At 43.5% G+C, this 16,404-nt stretch overlaps 1 non-coding gene across 1 annotated transcript; it reads right to left on the bottom strand.

Annotated features, from left to right (window-relative positions):
* Positions 1–1,027: 1,027 nt before the first annotated feature.
* trnar-ucu (transfer RNA arginine (anticodon UCU)) lies at positions 1,028–1,119 on the bottom strand. Its single transcript is given in 2 exon segments — positions 1,028–1,063; positions 1,083–1,119. It is a non-coding gene; the product is annotated as a tRNA-Arg (tRNA).
* Between the last annotated feature and the right edge of the window lie 15,285 nt (positions 1,120–16,404).

Here is a 16,404-nt window from a genome sequence, read left to right as displayed (position 1 = left end):
AAAGAAACATAGTGCAGAGGAGGTTATACTGATAATGGATCGCCGATTATGAAGCAATAACTTCAGGAAAATGGCACAGAAAATGTGGTGAAAATCGATTTTATTGAATACTGCGTACGTTTTCCGTGGCTTCCTGCGTTGATCACAGGAAATGTTATGTCGCCACTGTCCTGGGATTTTCCTTCTATCGGCGTCAATTCGTCAGAGAATTCGATTCACTGACATTTCACCAACTTCCTTTGGCATGTTCTTATGACACATCCACTCACACTGCACACAACATCAACAATGTTCAGCATACTACATCCACGAGCATGCGGCATGGTTTTCATAAACAGTGAAGTTTGGATAATGTTATGCAAAGGCAAATTGAAATTCAGTTTAATTAGTAAAGTCGCAAGAATCCAGAGTAAGATTCAAAATGTCAGAATTTCACGTTCATTACCTTGGGCAGAATTCCAGCACAGCAAAGGGGAAATCTGCCCCTGAATCCCCAGCATCCATGCAATTGTGTTGCTCCATGTGTTCACATGGAAACCTATGTGAAGGAACATTCAGCCTGAAGGAGAACTTGTGAGAATCCTCCGCTGTCTGATCTAAACCTGAAACAAGAGCTGTCTATTCCAGCTGGGAGGGAAGCGAGGTGGAGATGAGACGAACATATTACTTGGTGTTTAATTCATATTGTCCCCATTGTGATTATTTAAAAACCTGGGCCAGAAATGGCACAGACACAAAGGAGCAGAAGGAGGCCATTCTTAACACCAATCCTGCCTCGTAACGTCATTCGATATCGTCATGGCTGACACAACAATGTTAAGTCTTTTTCCAGCCCATCCACGTCATCGTGTTGCCGAGTGGCTAACAGATATTTATCGGCCTCTATCATAAATAGACATCGAAAATGTACATCTGTGAGAGGAAAATGGTCCGTTTCGAGACAGTTGGGTTTCTGCATGAATATTACTGGTTTTGCAGATGACAGCCGAGTCTGGTCTGACCACTTTGCAATACATAAATTAAAACTCGACTCTAATGGGATTCGAACCCACAACCTTTGAATAGCAGCTTGCACAAAGATGTAGAAGTCCAACGCGCTTTCCATTGCGCCACAGAGCCGTGCATGCAGTGAGCTTTAAGCACACAAGTTTTCCTTTGACGCATTGCGTTCAGGATACCCATCTCGCGCCTGTCTGTCATCGTCACACTTTCCGGTACCTGGTCCTTATCCACTCCTGCTCTGGCTCATGAAGTGTTCGGTGACAGACTGCTGAATCGTTCTCATGATACTTAGCTTTACCACATGTTCAGATAATGATTTCCAGATAATCAATACTCTATAGGTGAAAGCATTCTTCCTAAATCTAATCCTTGTCTCCTGTCTTTCATTTATGTCACTCTGTTACTTCCCAATACAGGCTTATCCCTGTCACACATATCTATCCTCTTCATAAAATGAGCACGTTAATCGTTTCTCATTCAGCCTTCTCTGCGCTTAGATGAACATCCCCAGCCTAGCTCGTGTACCTTCACAATGGGAGTGATCAAGCCCTTGCCTTTCTTTTCATCTCCAGCGAAATTCTCCTCCTGCAATCAGACGCTTCCAGCAGTCTGGCGATTACAACGGAAAAGCAAAGTTCTCAGAAGAAAAACCAAAAGGTCTGAACAAAATCAGCAGCTCTTGTCCATCTCTGATGAGAAAGGAAAGTTAACGTTTCGAGTCCAATGATCCGTCTTCGGAACTGATGGGAAGGGCGGGTGGACGAAGAATGTGGAAGAGGGCAGACGGTTTCTAAAATGATTGAACTCGATGTTGGGTCCTCATGTTTGCATGGTCTGTTGGTAGAAAATTAGTTGCCGGTCTTTGGTAGAAAATTAGTTGCTTGTGTTGTGTCTTGAAGAGCACAGCAGCAGACCAGAAACTGAAATGATTGCCTGGGAACACAGTGTCTCGATTAGAGTGGGGCTGGAAAAGCACAGCAGTTCAGGCAGCATCCGAGGAGCAGTAAAATTGACGTTTCGGGCATCAGCCCTTCATCAGGAATACAGACAGAGACCCAGAAGGGGGGGGGGGGGAACACATTGTAATGTTGAAGTACAGGAGACTGGAAGATCGGGATAGTTTTTGTTGATTCTGGACAGAATGTAAGTGATCTCAGCTTTGTCACCAACACTATTTTCCTCTCTCCATTGGAGAAAGGTCACATTCTGAGCAGGAAATACAGTTGCCTCGATTAAATGAACTGCAGACAAATCTCTGGAAGATGTGACGAGAAGCTTCCATAATAAGGAGAGGTATTGGAAACCAGCAGTAAATGTAACTTACAACATAGAACGTTACAATGCTGTACAGGCACTTCGGCCCTGGGTGTTGCCGAGACCTGTAAAATAATGTGATGTCCATTGTAATGGAAAATCAACATTTATTTTGAAACCAATAAAGGCACAGGGAAACAAATAAGTAAGTACCTAACTTTGCAGAGGCAAGTGTTGCAGACAGACTGAACAAAAATGTGAAGTTAAGCCGAAATAATAGCAGACTTACAAGGCCAGTAAACTACCATATCAACAGTCAAGGAATGAGAAAAAAAACTCCGTATCTGGAAATTAACCCGAATGTTTCAGGCCCCTGAACTTGAGGTTTTGATAAGAAGAAGCGAATTCTACTATCAAGGGAAAATGTATTATTTGTGGAAGGTGAGCTAGTTACCTTTTTGGTAGATACAGGAGCAACATAGTCAGTCCTTAAATCAACACAGTTGAGAGAGTCGACGCAATGGATGCATCAGGAGTCGTGATACGAGAGAGCTTAACCGCACCACTAATGTGCGGACCCAGTAATGGTGAAACATTCCAATTCTCATTACTATTGTCGGAAATCTGTCCTTTAAATCAGATGGCTCGCGATCAAATTGTGAGATTGGGTCGGGTTGTGCAGTACCCTGAGAGGCTTGTAGGTAATACGAAAAGAAGCGCAAGCTGTAAATTACGACTCACGACCCCGATGCATGTCTATGAGTGGCGAGAAAGCCAGAGAACCAAACGTTCAGTAAGCGATTCACTCGCCCAGCAATCAAGTAACCATGTTAATTCCATTAACACCGATTTTCTTGCTGGGGTTATGCTGCACTGCACAGCACACATACACCGTGATGGCCCTTACAAATCATAAGAGAAGGATTGTTTGAGGAGATTGGTTAAACCAGATCAGTTAGTATTGTGCGAAGTTTATTGGAATGATCACAGATGTGCAGTCAGTGTAAACTTATCCAAAGTATCTGTGACGGCAGGTAGACCCTATCCTTTTGATGTGTAAGGCACCTTTCCTCACGTACTATTGGCGAAGGCATCCAGCAAGAGGTGGCAGGATTTGAGATGATGGGTACTGCAGGCACAAAAAAGCGAAAGATTGTGTCTTCAGCGACGAGGTGCGTATCTGATTCAATGCAGATATAAGGACAGATATGAAGAAACTAAATTGGCTAACTCAGGCAGATAGACCAGTCCAGGTAACCCCCGCCAAGAGGGTATCCTGGCGATTAGCTATGGCAGATGTCTCGGACCCAAGATTAATAAGGGTCCCTACTGAGCGCAGGGCAAAAGGCAAACGTGATCTGGGGCTCATACGAAGCTGTGAACCCCATAAGAAGTCCTCCGAAGTCTGAGTATCGTCCTTGCAGAACACAAGACTCGTTAAAACCCGAGGTTCTCAAAGGATACTACTTTGTATCCCTCCTTAAGGCTTGAGTGATAATTCCCTGTGGATAATCACCGGTGAGAGCCCCCATTGTTCCGGTCAAAAAGGCAAACATTCCAGGTGAATCAGGAAACGGAGTTTTGTTCAAGACCTGCAGGTAGTCAATTATGCTGTTGTTCCGACCGCCCCAAATGTTCCTAACCCATGTACTATATTAGCTCAAATTCCACCGGACAGTAAATGGTTCTCTGCTATGGATTTAGCAAATGTCTTATTTAGTGTACCGGTACACCCAGAAAGTCACTTCTGGTTCACTTTTCCACTCAAAGGCAAATCGTGTACATTCACGCGACTTTGTCAAGATTACTGTGAGTCCCCCGCCATAATTAATGAGGCTCGATGCTGGAGTCTGGAGATTCTTGTTTTAACCCCGGGGTCAGCGCTTCTGCAGTATGTAGACGAATGCTTAATAGCAGCACCAACAAAGGAACAATGTGAGAAAGATACGCTTGCGTTGCTCTGCCATCTAGCCAGGAATGGGCACAAAGCTAGTTTCGCAAAACTGCAATTTGTGCAACAGCAGGTGAAGTTCTTAGGTCACTTCTTGTCTGAACAAGGGAAGGCCATTGGTCAAGACAGTTCAAGCAATCCAGCAAATTCCAAAGCCTCACACGAAGAAACAATTGTTATCCTTTTTGGTCATGCGCTCCTACTGTAGAATGCTTACCCCACATTATACAACCCTTGAGGCCCCCATAAATGAAATTTCCGATGGCTAAGAGTTGCAGAGCCAGAGACCGGAGCAGTTGAATTGAAAATGGCGCTCCAAACCATACCTACACTGGGGATTCCGAATCCAAACAAGCCTTTTGTACAAACGGTAGATGCATGACATCGGTGCTGATGCAGGATAATGTGGGAAAATTGAGGCAGGTAGCATACATTTTGGCTTAACATAGACCACGTAGCGGCAGGATTGCCTATATGCCTGCGAGCCGTGGCTGCAGCTGATAAAGTTTGTTGTAGCGTCCAGGGACACAGTCGGCTTTGGATAATTAACCCTCCTTGTCCCACATGCATCCTTACTGTTTTCCGAGCAAAACACAGCAAAACATGTCTGCAGCACGTTGGCTCAGAAACAATACTGTGCTATTGGAGATGCCTAACATTTCAATAACGAGATGTAACGTCCGTAATGCTGCTCGCCTTCTCCCCACAGAAGGAGACGGAGACTCACATGACTGTGTCGCTGTAACTAATAAAATTTGCAGCCCAAGAGCAGACGTGCAGGATTCACAAACTCAGAATCAGTATATGGCGTTTTTTGGGGAATGGGTCAGCATTCAGGTGCAAACGGACAGGCCAGAATTGTGTTTGGTATGCTGTCGTAACTACTCATGAGGTAGTCAAAACGGAATCACTCCCTTGTCATCTGTCAGCTCAAGCAGCGGAGCTGATTGCCTTGACTGAGGCATGTAAATTGGCTGAGTGAAGAATAGTGAACATTTACACCGACAGCAGATATGCATACGGGGTTGTACATAATTGTGGAACTCTGTGGAAACCCAGGGGCTGCTTGACCTACTCTGGAAAGCCCAAAATACACCGTGGCCTGACTTCTGACCTTCTGGAAGATGTCCTACCGCCTAAATCATTCGCTGTTTGTAAATGTGAAGCCCACACGAAAAAGTACGATTCCCTTTCTCAAGGCAATGCGAATGCAAACTCAGCGTGAAGGACGGCAGCCCAGCAGCCGCCAAGTGATCAGTTGACATGTGTATGTCAAATTATTGTAATCCAAAGCAGACTAATGGGAGGTCGAGTCGCAGGCCACGCCGAAGGACAAGCGTGAATAGACAATGGCAGGGTGCAGAATGAGGTAATGAGTGTAGTGTGGCCCCATTGGTAAACCCTGTCTACCGCGATCATTATTCCCATTCCATGCCAATTAACACACAGTGAGGACCATGTGTCAAAAGGGGGGATGTACCGAATAAAGTGGTATGATTTTATCTTGATATGTAATTTGGTTTCCATGGTCGAATCTGTAACTCCTTTTCTGACATGGTGCAAAATAATTTTCCAAAGGCCATCTTCGTCAGTCCGGGACTGAGGTTCAGAAAAGAACACATATTTCTGTTTTTTTTTTTGTAGCTTGCTGTGTTTACATTCTCCCCGCCTCGCTCTGCGTAGAAGGACTTATAAACATCATTCCTGTCAGTCCAGGTGAGACACTTTGTGACGCGGGTAGTTTCATTGGCAAAGAAAAGACATTTATCCCCATGAAGCTTCCTTTCACCCTCTGCCTGCCCATTCATTCAATTTGATCACTGCTGTTCTGAAAAATTTCACCTCTGCTCTCCTGTTGTTATTCCGTAATTCGAGGGAACCTCGAACCGAATCCCAACATCATATTAATTTTCGGTTGTTTATGTTACATCAATGATCAGACCAGAACAAGCTAGCAGGGAGTTGAATAACACATAAAAAGATTTTTAAAATTCCTTCCAGAATATTAACCGACTGCAGAGTCAGAATATGAGAAATGTCACACTGCACTGACATTTCGCCCATTTCACAATGTACAGATACTTCTAGACGAGTTCAGTCTTTGCAAAATGTTTATTTATAATTGTGACAATTCCCTGGGACAAATCCTCCCTCAATCCACAAAAATGTATGCTACCAAAAACTATTTCAGTTCAGATTAAAATCGCTCAGGATACGTTCCATCAACCCAAAGTTTCCTGCGCCATGTCAATTAAAGTGTATCCAGATGAGGTTAGATCTCCCAGCTTCGTCACCCAAAGCTCCTTATTCCATGTCAACAGAAGTTGCGCCGGCCTAGTTTGTAGCTCCCAGCCTGGGCATTTCACGTGCCTCTCTGCCTTCATAGAAGGACTGCATGCTCACGGACTTGGTCACTGGCAGAAAGAGTAGACATTCACGCGTTCATTCCACTCTCAATTTCCGATCGGATCTTCGCCATTGCGTCACTAAATTTCTCTGATTCCAGACCTGGAAACCGGTGTGATTGAAGTGTGCAACCTTTGTTGTTACCTTGTCTCGAGGCACTGGTAAAGTAACGATGTGAAACTTCGTTGTTATTGAAACTTACATTTCAACAATTTCTTGAAATCTATCGAACTCAGTCTTCAACATTCTCAATTATGGAATCTCCACAGCCACTGAGGACATCGAAGATGACGATACAACCCAATCTCAGTAGGTTATCGTCTTGTGCATGTGGTGCTGTTCCTCGCCAACCTCGGACATTGCATTTATTGCTTTTACTGTTGGTTATTTATTCATGTGATCGTACAGTGGCTCGTCCTCTGTATTGTGGCCGCAGCAACCTTCATTCAAATCCGAGTATCAGTGATGCGCATTTGTTCCATGTTACTCCACATAACCCTTGCAAAACAAACACAGAAAGGAAACAATCAATTTTTAAGGTTAAAATGCTCTCGAAGGTGATGATACTTTTGCTTCAAACTTTATCTGCACCCAATATCGGAGACGTTTCTCCCTTTCCCAATCACTATTCTTCATTTCCATCCCTCCTCCCATGTCACTGGGGCATTGCACAAACTAACATTCACTTTCACATTGACACCGTTAAGTTAGTGTTGCAGCTGTCACTCTTGTTAGGTGAACTTGCCCCAATACCACCATGAGGAACTTTAAGCCACTTAATGCAATCAGATAATGTGGTTGGGTTATCAATCTTCATGTAAAGTGTTTGATTTGCATGGACCAGAGTTCATTTGAGCACTGGGTTCATGAAAAAGACACAGAACAGTATCGAAGAAAAGAGACTTTATTGGAAAATACTAATGTTTGTGAATTCCCCACATTTATTTCAAGTCTTTATTCGTCTCTCGCTAGAGTGTTATGTACAATGCTGCAATTCACATAAAAGAAGAGATATGACAGCTGTGGAAACGGTGCGGAAGTGATTTGCCAATATATTGTCTGGATTGAAGAACTTCTGCTATGAAAGAGTTTAGACAGACTGGCCTTGCTTTTGTGAGAGCAGGAGAGATTGAGAGGAGACAGTATTGAGATGTAGGAAATAATGAGGGGCATGGATTGGGTACACTGAACGAAATATTTCTCGATGATGGATGGATCAATCAAGCATAGATTTAAGATAAGAATCATAAATGTTCGAGTAGCTCGACATTATAAAAACTTTATCAGCTAGGGAGTGGTTGGAATTTGGACATCACTGTCTGTATATGTCAGAGCGGCAGAAATTCTGATAATCTCCAGAGATACTTAACTGTGAATTTGTAATGCTTAAAGCATACAACGTTAAATGATGTAAAATGAGATGAGGATAATCAAGCAGGTGTTGTTGACAAGAACATGCACAAGTAGCTTGCAGCCTCAGTTAGCTCTGACATCCACCGTGTGGCGTTTGGTAACCTCAGTTGTCACGTGAGAGGCCAGGGTTCATTTTCCCGCTGGGGCGACTCTGACTGTTTCAGAGTTTCAAGGTTTGTGTAAAGATCTGCAGTTCCGGTGAAGGGTGCAGATGGTGTGGGGATGTTCGGTGGTTTTGAGAAGTTGGTTTGCGGCCGTTTCCTCCAGTTTCTCGGTGATATCCTCAAGGCAGATGAAACTCGTGTGAAGCGCTGCTGTCCTGCAGCGTTTCGAATTGGTTTGATTTATTTCCGACTGATTTCAGTTGCTGGTACTTGTCGTTCTTTGCATGTCCCAGTATGTTGAGTCCAGATCAACTGTTTTTTGATGGAGTCATTGGATGAGTCTCGTCATTCTAGAAATTCTCTGGCTGTCCTCTGTTTAGCTGGCCCTATTACTTTTGTGTGGTCCCAGTCGAATCTGTTGTCCTCGTCATCGCTGTGCATTGCTACTCGAAACAGCTGGTTGTGTTGTTTAGTGGATCCTCCAGAAATATTTTGCAACAATAGACATTCCCGCAGATTCATTGTCAAAAGCAACGCCAGGAGGACATGCCATTACCCAACAAAACAATCTCTCCACATTATAGGTAAAAGTATGTCTCGGCACGTACAGCCAGACTCCTCTGGCCACTCGGATGTATGAGACAGAAACCGAAAGACAATATTTGACAACAACTCACCAAAAAATGGACCAAATACCCATCAAAGACAGGACAAATTTGGACAAACAATGTTGCCTGTAGTGACTGCAGGAAACATTATAAAGGACAGACAACTCACGATACGCATTCCTGAAGATCAACTTGACACGAAACACCACTGTCAGGTGTCTGCAGTAGGTTGACTCATGACACTGAGTGTCGCTGATTCCGTGGCTGGAAGCTCGGATTGTGTGACAGTCTGCAGCAATGGAGAGTGCGTTGCTGAAAAAGTACAGCAGATTGGGCAGCATTCAAGAAGCAGGAGAATGGACGTTTCTGACATGAGTACTTCATCAGGCATTCGGCCAAAACGTCGATTCTGCTACTCCTCGGATGCTGCCTGACCTGTGTTTTTCAGCACCACACTCTCGAATCTGATCTCCAGTATCTACAGTCCTCACTTTCTCCTCCGTCTGCAGCATTGGTTAGTTCCTTGTGTGAGAAAACAGTTGAGATCACCAATGTAAAATTCGTTTGCGGATTGAGATATACAACCAGGTACGTAACCCAAAAGAGTGTTTCTGTTGTTTTGAGTTTCCTGGCTGTACAATGTGTGCTTCTGTGATCGCACAGTTGGCAGTGCTCTGGGGAGCGGCTGTAGTTATCTGCGTTCTGAACCGAGATGCTATTGATGCCGTTTGATTTGTTCTTGATTTGTGAAACAGTAACACAGTGACGGATCAACTGACATTGCAAGAAGGCAGACAGGCGTGGAAAATATCGAGGTACTGGTAACATTTGATTAGAGATCACCGAAATCAAGGAGAAAATAATTTTGAATTCTTTCGAGTTGTGATGAAGAACAACCAGGGAAATAAGTCACCAGCGGGTATAGTTTACAGGGCACTCACAGGAACCAAAATGCGAAATAAAACGTACAAAAGACGTAGACAGATGAAGGATGACAGTCATCATGGGTAAACTGACTTCCACTCCCCAGATCCCCTAACTCCCACTCCCAGCACCATTGTAAACAAATGTTAGCGAGCCATAAACACCAACGTCGTCCATTGGAACGATCCAAGTCTTTTCTAAATTTTCGATTCGGCTATTAGTTTCAGTTATTTTTCTTTCCTGGGAAACAATCTTTTTCATTGTTAGCATTCGGAAAGGAAGCTATCCTTTTTGTCAGGGAAAGAACATGTTACTGAACTTTGTGTCGTGTATAATATCCCTCTGTGTCACACGTTTCTTCGACTTTCTCTCGATTTTAATAGTAATCTCTCTTTTGACTCTTCCGACCAAAGTGCATGACCTCATAATCCGGACATGAAACTTCACCTGGATAGTTTGTCACCATTCACCCAATCTATCTATATGCATATGCATATTGCCATGATCTTATCATAACATGCGCTCCCACGAGTGTGTATTGTCAGCAAATTTGGACACATTTCACACTGCCACTTGCTCCATGCTATTAACAGAGAGATAATTGAAGCCTTGAACATACCCAGTCTTGACAGGCCTTGGCTGTAAATACTTCTACATACTTGCTGCCAACTGAATATGAGAACATCCTCCTCATTTGTTTCTTAAAAGGGTAACACCTTCCCCTGAGATTGGGATCACTGGTCCTGCACTATTTTGGATATAAACAAGAGCAGGACAAACTTTTAAAGTAAAACATAATCTCCCTGGCGTTTCCAGTGCCAGTCCTGAGTTTTCGTTTTTCACCTCTGTTTGAACAACTGCCTTGATTAGCACATTATTATTGACAATGACATATCTGCTTCACAGGTGCTTCAGTGCCTGTGATTAAAGTGGAGCTGAAAAGCGCGATAGAAGTGCATCTTTATTAATCGACCATTGCCGTGTTATGAATCTCTCTGCTCATGAAAAGGGATCCTTCATATTCATTCTATCTCTCATCAATACCGAGCACATTTCCCTCAGAGTTGATTTTACATGTTTTCTTGTTGGAAGAGTTATCGCTGCAACTCCAGAAATCTCGCCTAAACAACTCGATATGTTCTCAGGTCTGCTCATCTCTTGACATGCAGGAAACTTGCGTTCTGAACAAGAAACGGACCTGACTCAAAACGGACCTGTTTCTCTATCCACAGATGATAAAGAAAAAGCATGGGATATGGGTTTCACTGAGTTTATTTGAAACAAGTTGTCTTTTTCCATTACACGTCTTCACTCTTCGTCCTCTGGTCAATTACCCTGGTCAGAGGCAGCAGTTCCTCCTGACCATTAATCCGCCCATCCACAGTTCTTTCTCCCACATCATTATAAACGTCCCCAAGACATTTCCCATTAATTTTCTTTGATCCAAACAAAACATTCCCACGGTCGTGAATCTCTGTACATGGTGCAAAGTAGAGGATTGTGAAAAGATTCTGGGAACATGTTGCCACTTTTCCAGTGGGAAAACTGTCAACAAGCAAAACAGAAATCCCAGACTCGAGCTTTCTGAATCTTCACATAATCCTTGGGCCGCGGATTCAGTGGAAAGTGAAGGGTGAAATGGCCAACTGGGCAGAGACAGTTTAGAAATCTTTCCGTTCTTTCGGAGGCCGGTACTTTGACTCTGATGTTCTCTGGACATGAAATGATCTATGATAGTGAAGGATTCTCCTTCCAGAACGTCAGGATGTCAAATCTCATCTCAGCTCCAGGGCAATCCGAAAACGCGGGAACAGATAGAACAGTGAAAGGCTGGAAGTGAGACAATCCCAGTTGGAGGATAACTGGTTCCGGTGTCATGGGTGCGTCTATAGAGGGTGGGATCAGACTATTCCCATGTCTTCACCGTGAATTTCCCTGGATTGACCTAGGAAAAAATGCTAATTAAGGATGATTGTCAATATGGGAGGAGCAGGCTGCAGCTTACATTCGGGAGTCATTGAAGCCGTTGGCTCATCAGTCTCTGTGACGATGTTAGTCAGTGCGTTCGGCTCTTCACTGACAGGTTGCTGTTCTCCTACGAACCAGGAACAGAGCGACAGCTGTTCTCACACCAATCGTTTTTTTTTGTCCGCACAGTTTTGCGTTTTTACCAAGGTCAGGAAAATATTCCTCAGAAGGCTCAAAGGGAGAAGTTCCCGTTTTAAGAGAGCTGTTTCCCGGTGACATGTATGTGTTTGCAAAGCATGAGATCAGACTGTTCCTATTGTCCACAACGAATGCCCCAGAATTCATTTTGGAAACTTTAACCAATTGGGGACAATTTTCATTCTGCGAAGGGCAGGCGAAAGCTTGAATTCACTGACCGTCTGCATTAGGAGACCCTGCAAGGGTCCTGCTACAAGGGACTACCAAGTCTCTGTGGAGCAATTAGTCCTCGCGTTTGGCTGTTAACCGAGAAAGTGTACCCACGCATGGAGCGGCCGGTGTTCTTATCCATTCGACTCCTTTGCTGTGCACTTTCGGGTTTTTAATAGGTTCAAGGATATGCACCCAAACGGAAACCAAATCCAGTGAGGAGCCACAAATGCGTTATTGTATTGTTGAATGGCTAGTTGTGGACACTCAAAATCTCAAACAAAACCAGAAACTGATGAAGGAGCTCGGCAGGTTTGCCAGTACCTGTCGGAGAAAACAGAGTTCGGAGAAACTCCTGAAGAAGCTCTGAATCGTTGTCTCTATTTGTCTTTCCCCAGATGCTGCCAGATCTGTTTAGTTTCTCCTGCAATCTCTCCCTTTCTTTTGAAATGAATGACCATTTCAACCATCGAGATTGATTACACAGACCAAACATGTCCTGACATTTAACGCTGTCGAAACTGTGGTGATTGAATTCAAACAAACCGAACAATGATTGCCTGTCCCTCAGCTCCACAGGGAGGGAGTACTTGAAACCAGTTTAGTAGCACGCTTCTGCAGATGTGGCCATGTGGTTTAGGCGATGGGCGTTAAATGCAATGTGGATTCCTCATGCAGTTAAGCATTTTGCTGACTGTGATTGAGAGCCGAGAGTGAACTTGAAGAGTACTTGTTCTCTGCTTTCTTGTTTGAAATTCAAATCGCAGGATTAAGTGAAATGCGGATAACTCAGATAAGGAACGTTAGGAATCTGCAACCAACTGCCTGTCAGGATGGAAAAGTTAGAAAACTTCAGAGCAGGTAAGACCCATTTAGTTGTACACTTCCATGACTGAATACATTTGCCCCACTGAACCAATTGACGCCAAATGAGATAAGAACAGTTCAGGGGATTGTGTTGGACTGGTGCAGCCATAGTGGGCCAATGGATATTATTGTGCTAGACACTTCCATGGCCAGCTTTGAGGAGGTCATTTTGTCAAGTAACAGGACATTCTTTGCAAAATGTCCCTCGGCGAGGAAGGGATCGAAGCTACTCTCCGCTGATCTTTCTGTCAGTCACGGTATTCATTAGGACATTTCAATTGGTAATAACGGTTGTGTTGCATATTTGTGGAATCAGTCTATATGATAATGAGGACAACGAGACCGTGATGTTTCATGACCCAGCAGAGAGCAAGCCCTTGCAGCTTAATTCCCTGGCTCTGCTTTTGAAATAAAGATTACTTTCTCGATGTGCCTGTGTTTATATCAAACAGCTCATTGACATTGGGACTAGTCGTTCAGAGGAAGCTGGAGGTGTGTCAGCGACAGAAACAGAACAAGACGAGACATGAAAGTGCTTAGATTTTGCCGTGTGTCCGCTGTTTTTAGTGAGGAATGTCTGCTGGGTGCGAACCTGTCAGTTCCCAGGAGCCAGAGGGCTTGTTTTGGTGGGATTTGTGTTATTGAAAGTTTCACATGAGAAGCGTTTGGGACCATTTCAGCTCAGTATCCACAGCAACGGTGCACATTTTCTGGCGAAGTGCCTTGTATTCCACTTAAAGCCGCCTTTCTCCGGAGATACTTGTAGACATAAAGCACATGGAATGGGTATAATCCTGAGAACTCTGTCACTATCAGGGAATGTGCCTGCGTGACTGCGTCTGTATTTGAACATGAGAATACGTTCCTAAGAGGGGTTACAACAGTGTGACCAGGTCAACCTTGAGTACCATTGTTATGTCATTTCAGATCACATAGACAATCTCATTGCTGCAAACTGGGACGAGAATAGATGGATGCCTGATAACGTACGCTTCACGATGGACGAATGGCCCTTCACAACTCCTCCCCCACACGCTTTTTAAACTCGAGGCCAGAGAGAAACTGACCTGACGAGAAAATCGCTTCACAACCTTTCAGAACCTTATTATTGTCCATTCTACTACCAATTTTGCAAACTTACTTACCATGCTTTCTATCTTCCCATGTACTTCATTTATTTAAATGAAAAATAAAATGAATGTGCGTTCAGCCAGTGGGAATACCATTGGTAACAGTCCTCCAGTCTGAAAATTACCTTCCACCACCATTCTCAGCATCCTGGTATCGGACTAATTTTATATCTAATTGGAATCCTAACATTTAACTGATGCGATTTAACTTTATGAATTAGTCAACCATGTGGAACAGTGTAAAAGATTTTATTAAAGCCCAAGTGAGCAAACTCTACCACTATGTCCTCATTGATTTTCTTGGTTAAGCCCTTAAAAAACTCAATCAATTTTGTGCAAAACCAAGCTGATTATCCCGATTCATTCCTTGTATCTAAAAATTCAAATAAAACCTATCGCTTAGAATTGCATCCAACAACTTACTCACGACCATAACCTGACACACAGGTCTATCGATCCCAGAATTCTCCATGAATTCCTTTCTAAACAAAGGCACAACATTAGCCATCCCCTAATCATTCGGTGCCTCACTCGTAATAATAGATGATAAACATATTTCTACGAAGGGCCCAACAGTTTCATTCCCTAACTTCCCACAAGTTTCCGGGATACAGGAGATCAGATACCACAGAAATATCCAACTTTATATTTTCCAGGTCCTCCAGCACTTCCCCTTTTCAATGTGAACTACTTTCAAAACATCAGTATTTAGGTGTACCAGCCATTTCGTTCTCCACAGTGTAAACTGATGCGAAATCAACATTATATGTTTCTCCACCTGCTGAGGATCAAGAACATCAAGAGCTTTTTCATCTTTAAGTGATCCTATTTGGTCTAAATTTCTTAATGTACTTGCAGAATCTCTTTAGATTATGCTTAACTTTATGGTCTGAGGCTATTTAATATTCTCCATTGATCTTTATGATGTCCTCCTCAAGAATGTCCCTCCACTCCTTATATCGTTCAAGACGTTCACTTGAAACCATGTGTTTATATGGAAGGTGTCACCTCCGTTAACAGTTCTTATGACAAGGCCTAAATCCCTGCGATCAATGTTGTTCTAATGGAATACCTAAAATGTGCAAACCGGACATTCGGACCAAGAAACCCCCACTAATCATGCGAAGGGAATCGCACCCAACTCACACCTCTACCCAATTCCTGTAACTCTGAATTTCCCATGACGAAAGAACGTCAGCCACACATCTTTAGTCTGGGGAGGAAACGCAGGCTGAAACGGACAGGATGTGCCAACTCCAAATTCACATGCGTCCAAAGTAGATATTGAACAAACATCACGGAGGCTGCAAGACATTAGTACTCACCACTGAGTCAGCCATTATAAACCTACTATCCACCACTCAAAACATACCATCACTTAGATATGGGGCCAAATCCTACTCTCAATGTTCCAAATGCAATGTTCCAGAGACTCCTATTGACTGAGGCCTAAACCTCTGCCCATGCTTTTTAATTTGCTTGAACTGAACGCCGACATTGTATTTACCTTCCTAAACACCAACTGAAACTGCATGTTAAACATAAGAGAAAATTGAACTTGGAATTCTTTCTGCTTTCAGAAAATTGTCTATGCCTCTACTCTTCCCACCTCATATTTTCCACAAAGTATGGCAACTACAACCTTTTTCGAAGCACTCACTCCTTTCAAGTCATTCTGCAGCATGCCCGCTTCATCAATAAGATCTGGCCTTCCACCTATCATTGTGTCTTCTTCAAGTGGAACAACAACACCCTCAGTTCCTTTGAATGGATCCTTCATACATAATGTGAATAGCTGTGGTGCCAACCCTGACTCATTTGAACTCCACTAGTCACGAGCTGCCATCCTGGAAAGACCTCTTCACCCAACTGTCTGCCTTCTGCCAGTCAGCCAAGCCTCAATCCATGGACTCTTATTTAGCAGTTTGCCATACTGCACCTCGACATATGTCTATGGAAATTCAAGCCGGTCACCTCCACAGTGTTGACTTCGTCTCACTTGCTCATTACCTCCTCAAAGTATTATAATATATTTGTCAAATGTGATTTCTCCTTGACAACTTGTGCTGATGGTTCCCGTACTCTGTAATCCCATCCTTCCAATGACCTTCGATACTGTGTTTAACACAAAGCTGATTTATTTGATTGTTATCTAGAATATTAAAACTTTGCTTTCAGACCTGAATGTGATGAACAAAGTTCAATCGGTGTTGAGATATGTAAACTCTACGCTGTCTCTTTAGGGTCGATGAGTGAGTGAATTCCATCCCTCAGTGGGATCCCTCTACTCTCTCAGCAGGGTCGATGAGTGACCTAACTGTTTTTCTCACATGGAGCAGGTAAATGCTTGCTGACAACTGCAAAACAGA

Source organism: Chiloscyllium plagiosum, unplaced genomic scaffold (genome assembly GCF_037043375.1).
Source record: "Chiloscyllium plagiosum isolate Xiang-an unplaced genomic scaffold, Cpla_swu_hap1 HiC_scaffold_21, whole genome shotgun sequence".
NCBI classification, from domain to species: domain Eukaryota; kingdom Metazoa; phylum Chordata; class Chondrichthyes; order Orectolobiformes; family Hemiscylliidae; genus Chiloscyllium; species Chiloscyllium plagiosum.
The sequence above is the reverse complement of the archived record's forward strand: the minus strand, read 5'-3'. Positions and strand labels throughout refer to the sequence as shown.